The following is a 7637-nucleotide window of genomic DNA, read 5'->3' on the forward strand; positions in this document are numbered from 1 at the left end:
TCCAGCCATAGTTTTCTGTGTGTGTGTGTGTGTGTGTGTGTGTGTGTGTGCGCGCACGCGCGCACGTGCATATGCATTAAATCTAAACATTCAGCAGCATTTTTAAAAAAGATTTATTTATTTGAGAGAGAGAGAGAGAGACCCAGTGAGCACGAGCTGGGGGGGAGGGGCAGAGGGAAAGAGAGATGCAGACTCCCTAATGAGTGCGGACCCTAATGCAAGGCTCAACCCAGGACCCTGAGATCATGACCTGAGCCCAAGTCAGCCGGTTAACTGACTGAGCCACCCAGGCATCCTTCAGCAGCATTTTATTTTATTTTTTATTTTTTTTTAAGAAAAGAAATTCCTATAACAAAAATGGAGTGCCAGAGCGGAAGCAGACCATTCGTTTGCCGATCTGATTCTTACAGTGAGTGAAACTGAACCAACACCAAAAATGACAGTTGCTTTTCTCTCTCTTGTGCCCCCAGCCTTCTTACCTAAACAGAGATCTCCAGAGATGAAGGAATGGAAAGAGGAGGCAATAGATTATCTACATTTTGACAGGCTCATCTTGCAAGTAACAATGTAATACCTCAACTGAGAAGATGAGTCTATCAGTTGAACCTGTGAAATCCACCACAGAATGTCTTAATGGAAAAAAATAATAGACATTTTCAGGAAATTAGCCCCACGTTGACAGGAAATAGGACTATTCCATGTGTTGGACAAATGGTCCTTTCTGAAGAAAAGTGCTGATTCTTTCACTAATGACGCTTAGAGGCAGGTTGACTTAAAGCAATAGCTGAGCATCTTTAGAAAAGTGGGGACCCTGTCTTCCAGAGGCCCCTGCCACGTAATGGAGTAGTATCAGGAGAAGATGGATCTAGAAGATCCTTCCCTTTCTTTCCTGGCCGTACACATGCCTACTACCCAACCCAAACCTCAAGTTCAATCAAGTCCCACCTCTCTCCTGGATCCTCCTGAGACCCCAGCAGCCCACACAGGTCACCTTGCTCTCTGACCGCCCCTGGGGCCTTCTGCTCCCCCCCCCCCCACAACTTTGGACTTGCTTCTCTACCTCCTGAGACTGTGATACTGTGACCTGTAAGAGTGGGAAATACTGCTGGGCCAGCTCGCACCATCTCATTTGGCTGTGCTTCTCTGCGGTTCGCAGGGCTCCTGGCAGAAGAGGGGACCAGCAGGCCTGGGGGCTGCTGCTTCTGTCAAGGCACTGTTTGGCTCTCCCTCTTTGCCTCTTCCCTTCCTGTGCCTCTGCTTTCTGTTTGTGCCCTTTAATTTTTTTTTATTTTTTTGGACTTTCTGTCCTTCCCACTAAATGACAAGAAGAAAAATGATCGTCACGGAATGGAAAGGATAGCAAGAGAAGGGAAGCCTGGAATGATTTGTTTGGTTTGTTTTCATCTTTCTTTTCTTTTTTCTTTTCTTGTTTGCTTTTTGTCCAACGTGGCCATGTGAGTTTTGGAAATTTGTGTCTATTTAGAATTGTTGACGGTGGAAGAAACTCAAGAGAGATCATGCAGCTCAATAGATACCTGTACAATGAAGAAATGGAGGTTCAGAAAAATGCCCCAAATAGCACAGCTAGTGAGTGGCAGGGTCAAGGTTAGCACCTGGGTCTCTGGACTCCTTGTCCGGGCTTTTGCCCCTGTCCCTGGGCTGGGATTTTTATGCATATGATGCCTGCTTCATAAGGAAAGGATGTTTGATAAATATCATTATCATGATCACAATTAGCAATATCTTCAAACCTACATAGGTCTCTGTTGAATTTGGGCCGATTCGGAAGTCTAAAAATCTCAGAGTCAAATTCAGCATCAGACAGAAAGAAAGTAATGCATTGCTCTGACAGTTTTCCTAAAGCTCATCACGGCAGAGTTTCCTAAAGCCCTACAGACTCCCAGCCTGTAAAACTGTTGATTTATTCCTGGCAGATGATTAAACCCCAAATCCAATGCAAAACTAGAATTTAGGAGCTGAAAATTCAGAAATGTGCATGGATGTCAAGAGGCTTCTCCTGGCACTCTCATGCTTTGAGTCAGGCTGTCCAGGGCAACTAAAAGTCACATTCTCCATCGGGAGTGTGGCGTGTTCCAGAATTAGCAAGAAATGATGCTGTAGGAAAAGCCTCCATGAAATGGATCCATGTCATGGGATTACATGAAATGTATCTGTGTGAGAATCCACTGATTTTATGGAGGGGAAGAAGGGGAATATCGTGGCCCTGAGAAATTCTCATCATCTTGCTTTGAGAACCTTCCAATGAAAACAGACATAGATAGGGCTTCCTTCCAACAGAAGCCCTAGAATTAGCTTCTTTCACTTTCATAGAGAGTGGAAACAGCGTTCTCTGAGAACCCTTTCTTGTAGCGTAAAAATCCTGGTTACATGATACAGCAATGCTAGAAGAAATAACAGAAAAAAAATGGAACCAAGACACAGAGATAAAAGGCATAGCACAATGTTGCGGTTTGATGTGTTCTGAGAAGTACCATGATCTGACTAGATTTTTACTTCTTTCATCCTTATGATGGCCGAGGCCCTGATTGCAGCAATCAAAGTCGAGAGCGGTACCAGCTGAAGCCGCTCCCAGGACAGCGCAACTCTGGGAGAATCGTCAAGCCCAGAGCTTTAGAAGGAATGTTCTTTGGAATCATGTGACATGCTGGCTGTCAGGGAGGTGGCCAGTGTGAGGATCCTGGGGGGCCTGCGGCCCAAAGTCTTCTGGAACTTCCTGGCTCATCAGTACACTCCAGGAGGGCACAGCCCCTCCCCAGAATGACAGGGCACCCATTCGATCCTGTCTCCTGCGGTTCCTATCTTGCAGCTCTAAGAAGGCCAATGGTAGAAACCTCAGGGCTTGTGTGTCTCTAGGTTAACCATTTCTGATGTTGCAAATAAGCAAATCGTGGGGCTTCAGGGGTTCATTGAGATACTGAGGAGCTGAAGGGCATTTGTTCTATAAATACTCACGGAGCATCTGTTGGACGACCAGCTCTGTGTAAGAGGCTGTAAGGAGCAGGAAACGGGAACACAGCCCACCAGGAAATTACAGGCAGAGGTTGGCTTTTGAAGAAGTACCACAGCTGACTCATTGCATTCAAGGGTGATCTTAATGAGCGCTTTTGTGTCACTGACCCTGAGACACCTCTGTCCACACGTCACCCTACCCCAAGAGCCACGGCTCCTTAGGATCCTGGGATTCGTGATAAGAAGGCAGGAACTGCCAGGTCAGAGACTCTTAGGATACTTTTTGGCCACGTGGCGGCCACCCCATGAGAGTCAGATGGTACTCCACCTGGTCCCTGCCCGTCGCCGCCGGGAGTGAAAGTGCACGCGGGTTGGCAAGTGTCAGTATGTCAGTGTTTGCTCTAGGCTTCTCCGGTCCCCTCCCATTAATAGGGCCACCCACAGAACACAAGCTGAGGTAGGAAAGGGAACCCGATGGCTTTGTTTCGTCCATGGTTTGCAGCACCACCGTGTCCCGGGGTTGAAAGATCCTGGCTTGCCTCAATATGAACCATCGGGATCTGTGTTCTTACCGGATTGGCTGGAACACAGCAGAGTCATTGCAAAGCAATTTCTTGAATACATAGAAGAAAGAGTGAGAGAGCAAGGGAACGAGGGAGTGAGAGCATGAGCGTGAGCGAGAGCCTTTAAGCAGATGTCCAGAGAGTCCAGGGTGTTCAGCCTTGAGGTTTAATGAGTGAGATCTGTCATCTCAACACCAGACTCCTTAGAGCAGTGGTTCTCAGCCCGGCTGCCCACAAGAATCCCCTGGGCAGCTTGGAAAACGTACAGATGCCCAAGTCCCACCACAGAGGAATTAAATCCGAATCTCTGGGGGTGGTTCACAGACATCAGTATTTATTAGCATTTCCACTGCTAAACAGTCACCAGATGACTGAGGATGGCTGAATTAGATTTCTGGTAGAGGCTTTAGGAGGACCAGATTTTCAAAAGCCCCTGCTCTTCTGAGTACATTGCAATTCTCCTTCGATAGAAGACCGCAGCGGCGTCATTAGGATCAGGCCTCAGTAACCTCGACTTGTTATTATTCCCAACATTTTGAGAATGTTACCCAGAGAATATGTATGCATAAACACATGTCAGTATACGCTGATGCAGCTCTACGGAGACGTTGGTTCATCACTGTATTTCCGGAACCTGAGTACGTAATGGCTTTATTTTTATCAGGGAGGCACTCACCTCCTTTAGTGACCTGGGCCCTTGAAAATTCATCCATTCCTTTATTCGAAGAGCATGTGCTGAGCCTGTGCGTGAGCAACAGAAGGTACAAAGGAGACGAGAGCCTGGCCAGTCTGAGGTCGGGAAGCGCATGGCCACATCCAACGAGGCGGTGTTGTACTGGGTGCTAACGGATGTTTGGGACAAGAGGACAGCTTTAGGGGAAGAGCTAGAAGAGATGACTTTCCTGAGACTTGCCTGGCAGCTCAGGGTGGGGATGGAATAGCAGGATGGGGGTAGGGTAGGCTCAGAGGCAGGAAAGAAAGAAATTCCTACACGGGCCTCCATTTTGCCCTCCTCTATAACACGCCATTGAGAAACACGACAAAACAGGGGGTTATAGGCCTATTTCCTGCTAACGGGGGGGGGGGGGTAGTTTGAGGCACTTCTTCACACAGGCGAATGAGATAGAAGCCTGGCCCTTTAGGAAATTTCCATCTCACTGGGGGCTCAGAATGGACCTGCATTACCATGCTTTCCTTTTTGAATGGAGTTTTCCCAAAGCAGATTGTTGAATCCGCTATAACCAAACACAAGACGAACCCAGTGAGAGGAATGAAAGCATCTCATTCTATGTAGGTAACCAGAGCAGCGCGCCTGAGACTTCAAGCTGACAATAACACCCGACGGTTGTAGATCACTTTGCCATTTATTAGTGTAGTTGATCTTCATAAAAGCTTTGTGAGGTAGACGAGAGAAGACAGGCAATATTATTCCCACTTTACTTGACTCAAAGGGTCAAGTGATTGACCTGGAGTGAGGAAGTAATGAATTGCTCTAGAACCCACATCTTCCTACTCCTTATTTCATCTTTCTACATATTTCTTTCCTTCTGGCTGAACGCCAATTTGTCACAAATGTCTCCATGCCATACCGTTTAGAAAGCAGAGAAAGCTACTCCTGGAATAACTCAATTTGAGGAGAATGTCTTAGTCCCCGGTTTAGTCTCTTAGCAACCACTTATATTTAGTGGTGACTACTTCCATGCCCATAAAGCATAGCCAACATGCGCTTGGTTTCATATGCATTCCTTGAGCTGGATCATAATTTAGCTACAGCTTTGGTCTAAAAACCCCAATGACTCTTTCATACTCAGAATCTTATTTTTCACCCTCTTTGCTATGCATATGATGGATGAAATTCTGACACTTTCCCATTTTAAAAAGAAATTTTCTTTAAGAGGATGATGCTAATGAAGGATATTTTTTCCCCTTAAAGGTGGTTTATGACTTCAGTAAATTTAGGGGAATTTATCTAGGTGCAAACTTTTGGGGAAGCAATCTGACTGGGAGGATCAAGAACCTAAAATACATCCTCTGTTTGATTTATCAGTTTCCACCTCTGGAATCTGTCCTATGGAAACCAAATCTAAAACGCAGACCAAAATTTATGCATACACATCCTCATCGATGCACTATTTAGTGGACTGGTTGAGTTCAATTTTATACAGTAATAAAATAGAATATCATGCTTTCATTAGAATCAATAATTCTTTTCATGGCAAAATGCTTATTAGTTAAGAGATCAACTGGAGGGTGCCTGGGTGGCTCAGATGGTTGGGCGTCTGCCTTCAGCTCAGGTCATGATCCCAGGGTCCTGGGATCGAGTCCCGCATCGGGCTCCCTGCTCCTTGGGAGCCTGCTTCTCCCTCTGCTTCTCTCTCTCTCCCTCTCTCTGTCTCTCATGAATAAATAAATAAAATCTTAAAAAAAAAAAGAGAGATCAACTGGAATATGTATATGTGCAGATTATGAACTTAGCTGCGTGAAAGCACGTGGATGAGAAACACACCAAAATGTCAACAGTGGTTGTATCTGGGAGGTACCATATTGGTAAATTTTCTCTCCCGTGCGTATTTTTCTGTTTTTCTCAAGTTTTCTGCAGTGAGTGTGTGCTATTCTTATAATCAGGGGGGAAAAATGAGCTTTTAAAGACTGTGCTTCTGTGTTGAGTGTAGGGTCTTCACATGCATGTGCTTTGGAGAGGTCTAAGAATATGCTCCAGGGAGTGAAGTGAGGAATAACAGAATCATTCTGGCACCGGCCTCCCTGCTTCTACCCTGGATCTTCCTTCTCCGCACAGCAGCCAGAGGGATGCTCTTAAAATGTAAGAACAAATTTCACTCCTTCACTCAGTATTCTCTAGTGGTTTCCCATCTCATTAAGGCGGTGTCTTTAGCAGAGCTGACAAAGCCCTGCGGCATCCGCTGCCTCCTCCCCGCCACCCGTGCTCCCCACCTCCATCTACTCCAGCCACACTGGCTTCCTTGCTGTCTGTCCTCTCAAGAGGCCAGGAAAACTCCTGCCTCAGGAATGTTCCCTCTGCCTGGAAGGCTCCTCTCTCAAACACCAGCATGGCCGCTCCCCTCCCCCCCGCAATCTGCACACCTTCCTCAAATGTCACCTTCTCGGTGAGCCTTCCCAATCACTCAATTCAGATCTACACACCCCACTCACATCCTAGATAGCCATCTTACACTCCTGATCCCTCTTACCGGGTTCATTTTTCTTTTGTCTGTAGGACACATCATCTTTTCATACACTACACAGCTCACTTACTCATCACGGGCTTTAATCTGTAATAGGCAGGCCAAGAGATGGAGCTCTCCTAGCTCACTTGCACTGTGATGATGTGCAAATTGCCTTTTGTGCCTTTCTTTTCCTCTTCCAAAAAAAGTTTTTTTGTTTTTGACAGAGAAATCAGCACCTTGTCTATTTAGCCTCACATTTGTCTGTTTGTGTATTACAACTGGACATGTAAAGGTACATCACATAGGCCATTGTATAGGATTTAGGTCTCTTTGAGTCATTGTCAAGTACATTTCCAAAATGGCCCTAATATAAGGACATATGGAATTTCATTAAAATTTGTATGTATTTGTTTTTTTGAAAGGATAGTATATGCACATGGCTCAACAGTCCAAAGATAGAAAAAGGTAGACAGTGAAAAATTTCATTTGTATCCCTGTCTTCTAGTTCTTCAGTGCACCTCGCTAGTGATAACTATTGTTAGCAGTTTCTTGTGTATTCCTATAGAGATATTTTATCCCTACCAAAGTAAATTCATACCTAATATATAGCTCCATTTATTACCCAATAGCAGCCTACTATACACACCATTCTCTGCCTTGCTTTTATTCTTGCTGTATCTAGGAGATCATTCTGCATCGGTACATAAAGATTCTCCTTATTCTTTCGTAGTGGCATGGTATTCCATTGTGTGCAAGCAGCAAAACGTTTTGTAAAGCTTTTGTTTATCATTATTTATTTATTTTTAAAGATTTTATTTTTAAGTCATCTCTGTACCCAACGCGGGGCTCCAACTTACAACCCTGAGATTGAGAGTCACGTGCTGAGCCAGCCAGGCACCCCTTGCATGTGTCAAAATTC

Source organism: Phoca vitulina, unplaced genomic scaffold, assembly GCF_004348235.1.
Source record: "Phoca vitulina isolate PV1807 unplaced genomic scaffold, GSC_HSeal_1.0 scaffold55, whole genome shotgun sequence".
NCBI classification, from domain to species: Eukaryota; Metazoa; Chordata; class Mammalia; order Carnivora; family Phocidae; genus Phoca; species Phoca vitulina.